Here is a 16,805-nt window from a genome sequence, read left to right as displayed (position 1 = left end):
TTTCATCTTTAAAATGCCAACACTTTTTCAATTTTGGCAACCGTACAGCACTGCTAATTATTTGCTCATTATGTGTGGTTAACTGATGAATCATTAATAAATGAATGAATGGCTAATATATTTTTATGGTAATTGGAGATATAACTGATTGCAGACTTCCTTAGCTTCTCAAAATGGCACTGCATGAGCAGCGCCTGCCTAATTGTTTACAGATGATCCTCATGCCCTGCCCCAGCCTTTCCCACAATTGTGGTTTATCGCTGGCAAACTCTCATTGGCCCAGGGTATCAGTTTGCTCCGGATCAGTCCGGGCAGAGGGGAGTGGGTGGCAATATGACCATACTTTCTTCATTGTGTTTCTGTCACCTAGTCCGTGGATAGGCCTCGTGGCCATTTGCTACCAACCGGAAGGCCATGCCTAGACTGTATGTATTTGGTCGTTGGCAAGGACACAGCCTTAATGCTGCTGTGGACACCCCTAATCAACCACACATAAAGACTGACGTTCAAACATTCACACCATCCAACCACTACTTGTCTTCCTTGGTATGCAATGGGGTAATGGCCAGTGGCCTTCCAGCCCAGCATCCCTGTGGTTGAGGAGTTTAAGGACAGCCTTGAACAAAAGCCCAGGGAATAGAACCAGCTGAAGCTCCCGGGCTCTGGGCTCTGACTCACCCACCATTCCATGACTGGTCTACAGGCTCTGAGATGAACCATTGGGTTACCAAAATTATATCCATCATGCTGCAAATCAGTCAGCACCGACAGTTTAAAACAAGGAGTCTGTATGTGTTGACAACTCCTGAGAAAATGAAAGATGATAGAGTACTAGCCAAATAAGGCTTGTTTAGCCTCATGCAAACAGACGGAAGATCAAGTTAAAAATGCAAAGGAGATTACCAATTCTTAATTATAATTATTTAACCAGGTGGGTAGTTTCTCCTAATGAACATTTCCATGAAAACAGAATAACTAATGACAGTCTTAAAGAAGCCTTTGTCTTTCCATGTACTAATGATCACATTTATAAATATGCAGCAAGGCCCCCGTGTACATTGCTAATGATAAGTAATTAAGCACCAAGCGTGGGAAGCCAGTGAAAAGGGTCACGGTAACGCAAGAGAGGAAATTAAAAATGCAATAAAAATAAGTTGCCTAGGAAAGATTAAATAAACTTGTGGCTTCTCCTCCTTCCAGAAAGAAAAGAATGATTTTCCCCATTCTCAAGAATTCTGTGTCAAGGCCGCTTGACAGCTAGCTCGCTGTGCCCCTTCTCATCTTCAGCTTCCCCAACAGACTCTGACAGTTTTCAAACACTGAATCCCCCATAACCAACCCTGCAAGGACACAGTGAGTCCTCAGTAAAGGTGGCTGAATACATGATTGAAATGCTCATGATGGATCATCTCTAAACCAAGTGACTGTCGTCAAAGGACCTTTTGACGTGACCCTCAATCCAAGGAGCCCTGCCACCCAAGCACTTGGAGCCACTTGAAAGACACCAAGCCTGCCTCTCATGCAGCTTCTCAGAAAACCACTCACTCAGTCTCTCTTCAGTACATCATCCCCAAACAGAGACTAAGAGGAAAAAAAAAAATAGACTTTGCAAAAAATTATAAAGTTGGTTGTAGGACTTCTGTTTGGGGACCGAATTGGAACCCCAGCATTTCCTTCAAGCATTAAAGACACATCAAATGAGTAAGTGGCCTTCTTGGCAGAAGAAAAGAGGCTTATATTTGGATCTCCAAAGCTCTTAAATAAGGGCAATTTTGACTCTTTTTTAAAAGTGTCTTCATAAAGCTCCCAAGCCACTGAGGATTTTTTTTTTTCTTACAAACATTTTAGACTCCTTGATCTCAAGCCTCTCAAGACCTCACATTCCCTAACTGTTCTGTCTGGTTAATCCCTTGGTGGAGGAATCTCCTCTGAGACTGCATCCTCGGGTTAATAAGAAGTCAACAGCAGCTTGCAAACATCCAAACTTCAGTCTCCTCTCCCTCTCTCTCTCTCTCTCTCTCTCTCTCTCTCTCTCTCTCTCTCTCTCTCTCTCTCCTCTCTCCTCCTCCCTCCTCTCCCTCCTCCCTCCCTCCCTCTCAACAAGTTCTAAGAAACAAGTTCTAAGGCAAAAATCCAGGGCTTGGCTGTTTCTGTCTTAAGATCCCTTGTGAAAGCAAAAGAATCGTTTTCGGTTACATAAAATCTTCAGCAAAGCCACACTTCTTTTGTTATCAGGACATGGTCATACGCACAAAGCCAACTGCACTCTGGGAAGGCCATTTAGTACCTGACATTCCAGCAACCTGGAAGACTAGAGGAAGCATCCTTTACTAACCGGGTGCGCGAGGCCCTGGCTCCCAGGCGGTGCCTCCCCTGGGCTGCGCCGCGCTCCCCTCCCAACCGCGCAGCCGGTCCAAGGGCCACTCTGCGAGCTTATCCTGACCCCCAGTGGCCGGCAGAGTCATCCTTCCGGCCCACACCGCGTTCCCTTCGGGCCAGCACCGCCCTAAGGCTCCTTAGATCCCAGCTTTAATTGACAATTAAAACAAACTCCAGTTCTCACAGGCATCAGCCGAGTGAAATTTCGCAACTTGGAAGTTTCACAATTCAATTCCCTTGAAGCAAAGCCGACAGTTTCCCTGAGGTTTCACGCACACCTCGCCATTTGTTGTTTAACTTCCCCTCAAGTTTCTCTCACCACCCTCCACCCCACACTTTTATTTTCGAGTCAGTCGTGGAAACAGTTTAATTATGTTTCTGGGGTCCTGCATCCCCTCTGCCCGGATGCTGAGTCAGCATTCCTTGGAGCCCCTGGAGGAGTGTGTTTATTAACCGTGTTAACTGCATAGTGGAGCTCCCAGGGACCACCCCATCCCCAGGGAGCCATTCATGGCTTCTGCCCACCCTCCTGCGAGTTCAGGCCATCCACAGGATGCAGTCAGCAAACCTTCCTGACCCGGGTGTGGTAGGGCTGGCCCTGTGTTCATCTAGCAACTGAATACAGGACACCGGGTGGAGTGTGGGTTCCAGATACCACCACACTCAAGGGTTAACGTAAGTATGTCCCAAATACTGCCTGGGATGAATTCATACTAAAAAAGTATTTGTGGTTTATCTGAAATCCACATTTTGGGCCCTCTCTATTTTATTAGGTAACCCTACTAGCAGACAAAAGGAGGGCTTTGCTTTTACCAGTTCTATAGCTCAGATCAGTGGATGGATCTGAGGCTCCTCTGAGAATTACTGAGAACTTGCTTTTTTAAAGTAAGGAAATTCAATGTAGCTTACCGGATGCCCTAGAGGGCATCTCGGTGTCCATTCCTACAGTGTGTCCACCCTCATTTTCCCACCGGCAGTGGCTCCTACCACCTTATCCTGAGGGCTTCCATACCCACAACCAAATCTCCAGTTGTCAGATGTTTTCCTACCACAGACGCTAAGGCGAAAGTTAAAACTAACATAACTACTTTTAGGGGCAGCAGATTCATTGCACCGGGATTGTCAAAAGGTCCAATCAGCTGTATTTTGTATGCAATGATATGTAAAATATTTTTAAAAGCAAGTTTTGAATTACAGTTATCGTTTAGGAAAGAAAAAAAAAAAAGAAAGAAACAGGCCTATGGCCTAGGGAACACTGTACAGATCTGTTACCGACAGCTCTGCAAGTATGTCAGTTAAACCAAATGTTAAATGGAAAATATTTGGCGGGATTTAAAATTAGACCCGCACACATTACTTACAGATGTTTCCATGCAAGACATGAAACTGAAGCACACCAAGTCATAAACCCCACAATGGTGTATTTTTTTCTATCCCGAGTTAATTTTTATTATATAAGTAGCCATATGAAGAAGGTATTGCATACTGCTCAAATTAAATATGGAGGAATGGAACCAGAGGTATCCCTTCACAGCATATGGCCCAGCAAATCCCATTCCAGAGCTTTGCACATCTCATTAACTGCAATGAGTACAGTGAGTTTTCTAATAGGTCACATCTTTTTCATGTGCGTGGTGAGCAGTGACTTACTGTAAGAATTCGAGGGATGACCCTTGTGCTGAAATTAAGAGGTCGTCTAAAATGGGCAGGGCCACCTGGTCAAGGCTGATTGTGACATTTCCTCATTATTGTTTTAGGTGGCACGTGCCCCGACTAGAAAAAAAATGCCTTTGATAATTTCACTGACAGCAAATAACCCACACACTGTTATTTAATGAGTCCAGGCAGGATTAGCTGACAATAAGGAATATAGTAAAGTGTTTTGATTAGAGCAGATATTTTTTCCAGAAAAAAAAAAAAAACCCTCATAGCAATGCAGAAGCCACCTACCCTTGTGATGGCCCTGCAGGTGGAAAGGCAGGAGGTGCTACAGAGCCCTGGGCTGGCAGAGACAGTGCCTTTGGGCTGCAAATGGTGAAAGGCGAATTCCAGCTGGAACCCACACTCAGATGTCTGGTTCCTCTTTTGCACAACAAGAAAAAGAAATACTTCTACAATTGCTCATCATGTGGCCTTTGGTTGAGATGAATTACCAATTTACAACCTCTTGTGTTTGGAAGAAGCAAACTGTGCTCTTTTGAGGCAAGAATCAGGAACCTAAAATCATTCAAGCTTTCTTGTTTATAAGGCCAGAACGAGGCCAAAAATCCATTTCTCCCTCTGCTCGGAGCCCTTTCAATGGGGAGTTAGTTTGTCACCATCTGCACTAATAGATATGGACTGGTGTGTGTGTAAGCGCACACAGAGGGAAAGGGAGGAGTGAAAGGGTTTTAAATGGTTGCAAATTGCTCTCCTGCTGAGATAACAGCAGTGTGCAGCGAGCCTCAGTCGTCATACATTAAGAATGGGCTTTTGGCTTCTTCTCACACAGCTGCAAGGGAAGGGTGCTATTCCGAACCGCCACAGAGAAAAGAGGTTCACTGTTCTTGAGGAGACTGGCTCTCTGTGTCTGGCTCTCTGGAAGCTCTTGCTCATAGCTCCAAGCTTGAGAACAACAGGGGGGGGGGTGCTGCAGTAAGCAGATCAGCCCAAGAGCTAGGTGGCAACTGGATCACTAAAGCCCTGAGATGAGGATTCATAAGCCCCAGCATGCAGCAAAAACCAAGGGCAACAAGGATGGAAGACCCGATGATCAAGTTTAGACAGCTGTGCCTAAGACCAAAGAGAATTTCCCTAGAGGACCTGGAAACTTAAGACTGGCCCTTGGGTACAAGTAATCATGGAAAAGATTCTCTCTCTCTCTCTCTCTCTCTCTCTCTCTCTCTCTCTCTCTCTCTCTCTCTCTCTCTCTCTCTCTCTCTCTCTCTCTCTCTCTCACACACACACACACACACACACACCTAGACTAGCATGTTATTGGGTTCCTCAGAGAGGGAAAAATCAATCTAGCATAGCACACAGCCAACTATCCAGAGATAACTGAGTCTTCAACACTCAGAGGTCTCTCCCAGAGGGAAAGAAGCAACTCTATTCTCAGAATAACGTAATATGCAATTGTGGGATCTTCAAAGCGACCATCCAGTACAACAGGGGAGAACAGCAGCCACAGTGAGTGGGACATCAAAAGTACACTTAGAAAGTTTTAAGGCTCATAGACAGGCCTCTGGCTGGAATGTCTTCAAAGACATTTTCAGCAGAAAACAACCTGACCCAAAACAGGGTCCCCTAAGTGGGAAGAACAAAGACTCTGGAAAGCAAGAGAGACTGAGAAGCATCCTGGCCACGTGGGGAGACGGAGGCAGCTCCTTCGGCTGCTGGATCCAGGCAACTGGAGGTCAGGCTTAGGAAAGCAAGGTCCACAAGGGGCCTGAAGAAGAGTGATGCTTATACAGCACCCATGGGAGAAGACCTTCAGCAACATCCACGGCAGAAGGTGGGTGTCTGGGTGATTAAATAGAGATGGGGGTCTAGGTGATCAAATAGATAGCGGATGTCCCAGGAGAGGGAATTGCTCTTCCCCTCCCAGGGAAGCTGTCCATGGACATCTTAGCTCTTCAAAACAGGAAGCTAGGTGAGAATTCTCATCGCCTAATCACCCATCAGCTGTATACCGACCCACTATGCCATAGACTGTGGTTACACCTGTGGAATCTAGGCAAGGGCAACGGCTAGACCTTGCCAGATAGCAATCACAAACTAAACTGTGCACAGCTTCAGAGTGTTGTCAAGACAACACTCTTCGTCACCCGGTTGTGAAGGAGACCCACATAGCTGAGTAAAAGCACCCAAGCCAAGTGTTTTTGTTACAGTAATTACCTTTTGCAAACTAGACCGTTATCGCTCTACAATGCTGGGGCAGCTGAAGCAATGCCCACCGTACTCGTGAGGAACGTGTGTGGAGGATGTACCTTACCTGCTTTCCAATAATATCCTTGTCTCTCAAGTGTCTGGGAGGGGCCCTCGGCCTGCCTCGTGGGTGCAGCCACCTTGACCGTCCTAAAAAGGGTGTCTAGAATCCTTTGGACAGCTCATGACCATGCTTGGAATTAGAGCTTGATTTTCTTTTGGCAAAATCCAAGCTGGGTGTGGTGCACACCCCTTTATTAACCCCTGCTCTCAGGAGACAGAGGCAAGTGGATCTCTCTGAGTTTGAGACCAGCATAGTCTTTAGAGTGAGTTCCAGAACATCCAGGACTCCACAGAAACACCCTGCTTCAAGCAAAACAAAATGAAACAAACAAAATAAAGAAAAATAAAAATTCTGTTAAGACTTTAATGACACCAAGGTGGCTCTTCAACCAGGGGAGCACCTAGTCCAAAGACATAGGTGACAGATCTCTCTCCCCTCCTCTCCCCGCCCCTCCTCTCCCTTCCCCTCCCCTCCCCTCCCCTCCTCTCCTCTCCTCTCCTCCTCCTCTCCCCTCCTTCCTTATTTCTTTTGTCTTTCAAATATCCATCCCCAGTGGAACTCAGTTAAGTATGAGACTTTACTCAGAATTCTTGGCTCCCAAGTCTGGCATACGAGAAGGACCATAAGGAGGCTTCTTGTTGAAGAAATAAAGACTTCCGGTGATGTTGAAAGTTGGTTTGGGGGGGGGGAAGGATGGCTTGTGTTTCAGTAGTGAAAAGCATGCTTTTCGTGTGTAAGACCCTGGGTTCAATCTGCAGAATGAAATAATAATAATAACAACAAAAATAAAACCAAGGGTCAAGATGTTAGTATAACTCTGCTTGGGGTAGAGACATGACTCAGTGGTTAAGAGCAGGAGTTGCTTTTGCAAAAGAAACCAGGTTCAGTTCCTGGCACTCACATGGCATCTTCCAAACTTCTGTAGTTGCATGAGATCTGAACCTTGTCCTGGCCTCCAGGCAAGCACATGCTGCACTTACATGCATGCAGGCAAGACAGTCATGCGCAAGACAAACGTGTGGCAATGTTTTAGAGGAATTCTGATTTTGTGTAGGTGGGTTAGGAGGTTTATCTTCCATCACAGCTTCCCGAAATTACTAATAGACACTTTTCAGCTATTTATCCAAGGTGGCCAAGCACAGAACACAAGTCCAATGCAGTAAAATGATGGGGTGATAGAGGAGTGAGAAAAAGGGTTACACCTAAGAAACCACGCCTCCTGTCGCTGTCCCTCTGCTTCCCACCCTCCCAAATGCCTGCTCTCCTTCTTACTACCCTGCTGCATGGCAGCCAGCCTCCTGCTCACCCCACCTCATGCCGAGAGCACTCAGCCCATGTTGCTGATTGCCCTTCCTTTGAAGCTCCCTTGCTGGCTCTAGGAGAGCCTCACGATGCTCTGTTCTCAAACCTGCAGCTTGCCAAAGTCCCTAACATATGCTCTGGTTAAATATTGGGAAACTCAACAATCATTTACAAGCAAAGATTGACAAGTCTTAGAGGTTGGAAGGGAATCACAGAATTTGGCGGTTTTTAAATATTTCTCTAGCTAGTGACAACATTGTAAACCTCAGCTTCCTTGTCTGTAAAATGAGGTTCGGGAGCTTCGCTCTAATATTCTAGAAGTTCCAGGGTTGACCAAGGTCATACAGAAATCCAGCAGTAGAACCCAGTCCCTTTATAAGGCTATACTCTGCTCCATGTATACAAGCCAAGCTGACCTTTTGGATTGCTTTCCTTACGCTAAACGTGGAGCAATTTGAAGACAAAGAGCTTGACTGCATGTATGCATGTGTGCCACATGCATGTCCAGTGCCTGAGGAGGCCATAAAAGATCCCCTTGAACTAGAGTTGTTATGCCCCCCTCTGGATGTGGGAACCAAACTCAGATGGTATATCAGAGCAGGAAGCGTTCTTAACCACTGAGCTATTTCTCCAGCAACTACCTCAATGCCCTTTAATATTTAGAGAGTACTTAAGGACCCTCACTGTACTAACATCTCTCCACCCTTCCTTCTCTATATTTTAAGCAATGAAGATACTAATAACTGCTTTTGAGTGAGTGAATGAATGAATGAATGAATGAATGAACTTCTGAATTTTTATATGGTGGTTTGAATGATAATGGCCCCCACGGGCCCATATATTTGCATGTTTGGTACCCAGAAGTGAGTTGTTTAGGAAAGATTAGAAGGTGTGGCCTTGATGAAAGAGGTGTGTCACTGGGTGGGCTTTGAGGTATCAAAAGCCCAGGCCATCACCAGTCTTGCTCTCTCTCTCCCTCTATTTTGCAATGTTTCAGATAAGGTCTGAGTTATAAGATATAAGGCACTGCTCCAGCACCATGCCTGCCTGCCTGCTGCTATGCTCTTCCCCATGATGGAAACGAGCTCACTCTCTGTAAGCAAGGCCCCAATTAAATGTTTGCTTTTATAAGCTGTTATGGTCATGGTCTCTTCACAGCAAAAGAACAGTAACTAAGACACAGTGTTTTCACAATCAGATGAGCTCACTAATGGACTAAGATGGAATGTCCAAATACCCAACAAGGTTAGCCCCACTAGAAGCCCTTTCTTATAGTCCTGGGTCCACTGTTCAACAGCTGTGTCACTCAGTAACAACACTACTTTATGGTTCCATTTCCTCATCTGTGAGGTGGAGATTAAAAAGCATCTACTGCATAGGGAAGTTCCCTAACCAATTAACCAGAATTAAATGAAAGAATCTGTAGAGAGAACAGATAACCATTCATAGAAAAATGCCTAATAAACACCAGAGATTGCTATTCCTCACAGGCATCCAGTATGGCCTTCATTATACATTTCTGTTTGGCCTGTTGACTTTCCGGGATGACTGGCAACCCAGTGAGACTGAGAACCAGGTCTATCTCAGTCTTATCTCCAGCATGATGGTCCATGAGGTGACGGATGGTAGAGAAACGTTCAGGTACATCTATATGGGAGTAAAAACAAAGGTAGTGTGATGCCTCGAGCTGTTGAGATGAGACAGGGATTGCTCACTCGTGCTCTGTGGCTGGAAAGAATGTCCACAACCTTTGGGTCCCTTTGCTCATCTCTTGGGCTTGTAATCCCATATCCAGTTAGAACAAATGACACATAAGCCAGTTGAGCTGGTCCACACCTTTAAACCCAGCACTTGGATGGCAGAGGCAAGCAGATCTCTGTGAGATCAAGGTCAGCTTGGTCTATATAGAGAGCTTCAGAACAACCATAGCTACATAGTGGGACCCTATCATAAAAAAAAAAAGAAAAAAAAAACATAAAAAAGATCAAATCCTAGCACTTGGAAGGCAGGTGGATCTCTAAGTTCCAGGCCAGCCTGGTCTACAGAGCAAGTTCCAGGACAGTCAGGGCTACACAGAGAAACCCTGTATCAAAAGGAGGAGCCTGTTTACAAAGTGATTACAGCACAGACCCCAAGCTAGCTGCATGGCTTTGAGTGCTGTCCTGCCACACACGCCAGTGCCACCTGTGCTGCTTCCCACGGATGCCTCTGTTTCCATCTGTGAAGTAGAATAATGATAGGGCCTTAGGAAGGGTCTTAGGAAGACGTTCCTAGTGATAGCTAAAAGTCAGCTGCTGATCGAACCATCCAGATAGCTCAGCGAGTGGAAGTGCCACCAAGGCCAGTGACCTTAAATGAGTCCCCAAAACCCACATGATGAAAGAAAATCAGCGTCTGACCTCCACACACACCATGCATGCAGGTGCGCACAGAGGGAGACAGAGAGACAGAGGCCGAGAGACACAGAGCACTGCCCTCATGTGTAAGAACACAGAAGACATGAAACCCGCGACTGAAAACACATGTGTGGCACAGTGGTCATAGGAAAACATTTGTCACTAATACAGAGAAGCAATTGGTGGCTGGAAGGCAGTGTTCAAAATAAGTATGATGCCAGTCCATGTAAATCTATTGTTGAACTATTTTCGTTTTGCTTAGTCAAAGTCACACTAAGGACAATGGGTGACAAGTGAGGATTCCCAAGAGAAGGCCTGATTTGCACAATACGCATGCTCATAGCCACCAGCTCCCACCACAAACCCTGCACCTGAGTTCATCAGCAGCGCCTGCAGTCCCACCCACATGACTTCTTGGGTCATGCTGGAGCAGGGGACTGCTCTCACCTCCTGGTAGGCTCCTGCTCATCACACACCTGCCAAGGACTCTCCACAGCTAAGGCAAACATCTTCTCTCCCTGTGGCAACCATTCTCTGTCTTGCTGTCAGGTCTTCAAAGAGAAGCCTGATGTCAACTGTTCTTCCCTGGACCTGACTGCAGCCAGGTTCCTCGACTCTCGAAGAGGGCAGCACGCCAGACTTCTCCCAAGTTTCCACCCACTGAGCCCATGTAGACGCAGCGGGAAGCAGGGGAAACAACCATACTATTGAGTCACGAAGGCAGCTCTGGGAAGATCTGGGCTTCTTTCTCAACCTTCAGGAAAAGGAGGCTGGTCTCAGCAATGGAAGTGAAGCAAAGACTGGGGTGAGCTTTGTACCTCCTATTCTAGACTCTATTTCACGATGGCTGGGGTGAGCTTTGTACCTCCTATTCTAGACTGTTTCACAATGGCTTTTCTAGCCACAACCCAAAGCAGTGAGGTAACCTGAAGCCACTACAGTTAGCCACCGGTTAATTTACAAAGTATTCATTAGCCTCCTTGCCACACTATCTACCCATCTGAAGATTAGATGCTGTCACTATCTTGTAGTTCCTTTTCAAGGGACTGAAATCAAAATCTCCTTGTGATTGGCACTTACCTCACCTGCTATATGTGTGTCCTGTGGTTTGCTATCATGGTTCTTTATCCTAGTATTTGCTTAAGCTACCTATCCTGTTAGTTAAATGCATCCATTTTTACATTGCAAACTCCATACTATTTTCAGGAGGGAAAAAAGTCAAGAAGCCTGCCATGGCTCTACTGCAGCCAATGTCTCCTCCGTTGTGTCTGCTGTACATCAAGATCCTTTGCTGTTTAACATCCATCCATGCACATAAACCAAGACAGGTCCCTGAAAATACCTAACAACTAGATCAAATTTACTTGCAATGCAGGGCTCTGGAGTAAAACACTGGTGTGCCTATTTAAGTAATTCTAGCAAGATATTATATAATGAAGCTTATTCCCTGGGGACAGCCAAGTTGTCTCATAGTGACTGAGGTGTGAATACATATGCAGATGCTTATCCCCCGACAAAGTTAGAGACCCTGACATCAGGGAGGGACCAGAAAGGATGCAGAAGGTGACAGTCCAATGTGTTGTTCCTAGATAGAACAACATCCTTCACTGCCTGTGCGAGCATCGTCTGACCCAAGTGGGCATATTCTATCCGTGTAAAGTACCATTTTGTTTTGTTTAATTTTTTTGAGACAGAGTTTCTCTGTAGCTTTGGGGCCTATTCTGGAACTCACTCTCTAGACCAGGCTGACCTCAAAATCACAGAGTTCTGCCTGTCTCTGCCTCCCACATGCTGGGATTAAAGGTGTGAACCACCACCTGGCTGTAAAGTACAATTTTTTTTAAAGACGTTAGAAATTCATGTAAATATGTGAGCATATGTTCATCAGTGCTCACAGAGGCCAGAAAAGAATGTCAGAACTCCTGGAGCTGGAGTTACAGGCATTTATGAACTACCCAGTGTGAGTGGTGCTGGGGACTGAACAATGGTCCTTTGCAAGAGCAGCAAGCACTCTTAACTACTGAGTCATCTCTCTAGCCCCACAAAATGCAATTTAAGAAATTGCCTTTTGAGAGAGGCATCCCTCTTTCAATGAGCTAAGTAATAATATAAAAACTGAATTCAAAATTCATCATGGCCTTCCCACACTGGAGAGGAGGAAGGGAAGGGTGCTGGAATGTGCTGGGTTTGTGGCACAGCTCCTGTGGAACACAAGACAGGCACAAACCTCTTGAAGCGGTCGGAGTCCAAGGTAAGCTGCCTCACAAACACTCAACCAATAATAAAATGTTTTGAAAAGCACTTAAGCTTAATGGGTTGAGGTGTTAACTCTGTGGAAGCGTCTGTTACTATGGAGAGGGACTTTTTGACAACACAACGATGCCACAGGCCAGAAAAGAAAGGCCATTAGGAAGAGTCACACCACATGGAGCAAACACACAACAAAGAAGCTCTGGGTATGTGACGACAACCCTGTCAAGCCTAGAAGGATAATGAAGGGACCAAGGACCTCCAGTTAGTCCCAAGATGGTCTTTGCATTCCAAGATGCCTTGTGGGTTTCATCAGGCTTCCTGACTCCCTGAGGTCCTCAGACCTATAACAGACGAGTTCTCTAGGTCAACCCACCAGCTCTTGTACTTTCAGCCCCGTCCTAGCTATCAGGTCAGACATGCAGAGACAAGGTCCAGACCTTCCACAGTGTGCAGACTTGTGTGCCTCTGCTGGATTGTTGGTCTTCACAGCACATGCTGCCAGGCTTTCTGGCTCATGGCAGGCTATAGAGATAGCATCAGGACCAGGCTGCATCCTGTAAAAAGAGATGACTTGGCTTTCCCTTGTCTTAAGTGGGTAGCCTCCAGTGGTGAAGGAGCCCAGTCTCCTGACTCCCATCAGTCCTGCCACACCCTGAATGTTCATATTCTATCACCCAAAGCCATCTGTCAGTCCGTCTTGGGGCAGTACACCAAGGCACAGACTAGTTCATGCTAACACCATTTGACACTGGGAGGGGCCAAGATGTTAGCCAGGTAAGTGTCTTTGACCCATATTGTTTGGTTGTCTGAACTACTGCTCAGCAACCATTTAATACTTTGAAATCCATTCTTCATCAGAAGCATTGAGTCTCCTGCCAAGACTTATGTTTCTTAAAACAGATCACATGTTCTTTCTTAATGAAAGAACTAACCAGACCTCTGTCCATTCATGTGGAGATGAACGGTCTAGGATTTGATGTTGACTTAACTACACACATCCATGTAAGATACTGGCATAGTTTCTTTTTCTGTTGCTGTGCTAACAATACCCTGACAAATGCAAAGGGAGGATGGGCTTGTTTTGGTTCATGTTATAGTTCTTTGTTGGCAAGGAAGCCACAGCAGCAAGGGATGTAGGGAATTGTTCTCATTACACTCACACACAAGAAGCAGAGAGTTACAATGCTAGCTCTCAGCTCACTTTCTCCATTTTGTACAGTCTAAGATCCCCGGCCTAGGAAATGATACCACCCACAGTGGGCAGGTCTTCCCATCTCAATTAAAGCAGTCAAGCATGCCCAAAGGCCTCTTTCCATGGCAATTCTAGATTATATCAAATTGATAATAACCCAGTATCACAGTTTATTTCTCTCCCTATAGTCACTATAGAAGTGCCTTGCTAATAAAACTGTAATTCATTAAAAGGGCATGAGAGGAACTAGGGAGATGTTTCAGTGCTTGGTACAAAAACATGGTGATCTGATCTGATTCCTGGACCCCTGTGAAAACCCATTACCAGGCAGGCACTAGTGATCTCTATACCAGAAAGACAGAGACAGGAAGATACTTAGGTCTTATTGACCAGCCAACTCAGCCTAATAAATGAGCTCCAGGTCTCAATAAGGTTGCACTGATCTCAGAAAACAAGATGATGCCAAGCATGGTGACATATGCCTTTATTCCCAGCACTTGGAGACAAGGGCAAGTAGATTTCAGGTCTATATAATGAGTTCTAAGCCAACTGGGGTTACATAGTAAGACTGTCTCAAAAATAAAACAAAACAAAAGGTGATGAAGGTTGTTAGGTTAAGTGGATTAAACTGTGCTATTCACACAGATAAAGACAGAGAAAAAGAGTCTGTCCTTGACCCTAAAAGAACTTCTGATTAGGCGTGACCCCAAGGCCCTGCTAAGGTCTGTGCTCTATGAGAGAGCAGGCTAGCTCTGACTCCTCCACCAGTATGGCTTCAGCACCTACACAGGTGCCTGGGATAAATGAGAGGGGCCAACTCTCATGGCAGAGTAAAATCAAGTACCTTGGGTTGGGCTCCAAGTCTTCCTCTGCCTAGAGGAATTGGGGATGGGGAGAGCTGGTTTCTGAGCTATTTCTCCACCTTAAAGTACAGTACCAATAACGTGCATGCTGTGGGTTAAATGACAGACATCATTCATGAGGGAAGTGTTGCACAGTCTGCAGCTGTGTTCCCCCATGCCTACCTCATTCTTGTATCTCTAAAAGAACCTCGGCATAGCTTTTGAATATGGACTTTTGTTTTCACTGGGCTCTGGACCCCAGTAATCAGCTGTGGCTGCCAGGGTGATTGAGGTCAAGCCATGGCACTATGTGACTCCTTGGCATTTTCCTATAATTGTGTGTGCCAGTCTGGCCTCAAACTCACTGTGTGCTGAGTATTTCTAGGTGGGTCCTCAGCCCTTCTCATCTGACACAGGACGGTTCCCTCCACCCTCCCTTCCCCTCCTGCTCATCCTTCCCCTGTGGCCCTCTCTTGAAGCATCAGCAGCTCCTCAGCATACCTGCCTCTCTATGCCCCTTGTCCTCCATGTTCTTTCTTCCACTGTCCTTTGCATACCCCACTTTGTTAGACATCAGTGCAAGCTTCACTCTCCCATGGCCTTGTCATTGTGTCCTATAGTCTCAAATGTGCTTGCCCAGACTCACCATCAGACAGTGACTTTGGATGTGCTTACCTGGCCTCACCATCAGACTCACCTCTGTAGTCTTGGCCAAGGAACCCCTATTCCTAGTGCAAGGCAGAGAGAGCATCCAGTACTTTCTACGAGAACAGATTCCATTCTCAGCTGAGTGCAGTGGCTCTCTATCCATGCCCATCCCTGCACAACTCATGCCATGCTCAAGTTCTCCTGGCAGAGCAGGATTTACAACTGGGATGCCCAAGTCAATATTTTAAACCTACTGTGTCAATCACTTGCTTCCTGATCCACGATGACTCACTGGTTTTGACTCATTGGGTTGCTTATTACTAATACTGCTGATATCCCAGGAAAAGGACAGTAAAACACAGAGCAAAACAGCAAAGCCTCCAGACTAGTTTCCTTAGGAGAATAAACTTGTCTTTCCCTTCAACATGTTCATGAAGCTCTAGTCATACAATCCCAGTACGGGGTTTTCCCCTCTACCATTCCTGTTGGAGGTCAATATCTCAGACAGGAACTTACGACCTTGGTCACAGTATCTAAATATAAGCCATTTGATCACCCAGCCCAGACTCTTCATCTTGCAGCTGAGACCCTACCCTTGGCCTGTGCTCTGCCCCCTGCCCCATACCACCTGCTGGAACTTGGAATCTCATTTCCAGGCTTTTGATACACCAGTTTGCCCATTTCTCTTTGAAGATGCAAGGATTTCTCGTATCTTCCTAGATTTCTTTTTCTCAGAATCGCTAGCTTACAGTGTCATTCCATAGATCTGCCATGGTTCTTCTGTTTTCTGTTGCTTCCTCTCACTAATGCCCATCTCCACTCTAAACTGTCCGTTTGTGGTTCTTAAACTGGCAAAAGTGATTGCCAACCCTCATGGTGGGAAGGCAGCGACAGACAGATCATTGCGGCTCACTTGGCCTAGCCTACTTGGCAACTTCCAGGCCAGGGAGAGACCCTGTCTCAAAAAAAGTAAGCATGTCCTAAGGAAAGATACTTGCATACACATACACACACACACACACACACACACACACACACACACACACACACTACACTGCTTCTGAGCCATCAGTGATAAAATAGTACAATTTACTTCTTAGCTACAGCTCACTAAATTGTGGGGAAGCCAATGATGAAGAAATGACCCTGGCTGACATGCCTTATTGACAGAGCAGCCACACAAACCACATTCAATACCTCTCCAAGCCAGCCGCTGCTTTGCCTGAGGGGGTAAAGTAAGTGCTGCCACCACCACTGATGAACAGTCCTCTCTGGATTCTATCCCCAATCCGTGGATTACTTAACAAGCTAGTAGGTTTCTCTTCTAGGCAGAGAGCAATCAGCAAATCAGAAGCCTTCCAGATAGACTGGAAGTGGGTGGTTTTATTGTCTACATTCCCAGTCACCTTGCCAACAGCCCTCGGGATCCAGAAATGTCATTACAGATTCTGTTCAAGAAACACAGGATCCCCTCAACATGGCCGAGGTCACCCCACTCCGCCTCTATCCTTGAGGCACACTCTGAACTTAGGGAAATGCGGCCAGGAGAGAGCTACTATTTTGCCTGATGCCATACAGCCTGTTCAACTTTTGCATAGCAATTCAGCAAACACACTTTTAAGCATTCAATTCTACTTCTACAGCTCCTTAAAATTCCCTGCAATATAATTATACTGATGGGAATGCAGAAAGATAATTGCTTTTAGAGGAAAGTTTCTCCTTTGTTCCATGTTCATCTGGCTTCCAGAAATGGAACAAGAGCCCTTGAACAGCAGAAATACGCATCCATGTGTCTCTAGTTATCATTTATTTACAAAGATAGA

This window comes from Cricetulus griseus (genome assembly GCF_003668045.3).
Source record: "Cricetulus griseus strain 17A/GY chromosome 1 unlocalized genomic scaffold, alternate assembly CriGri-PICRH-1.0 chr1_0, whole genome shotgun sequence".
Lineage (NCBI taxonomy): Eukaryota > Metazoa > Chordata > Mammalia > Rodentia > Cricetidae > Cricetulus > Cricetulus griseus.
The sequence above is the reverse complement of the archived record's forward strand: the minus strand, read 5'-3'. Positions refer to the sequence as shown.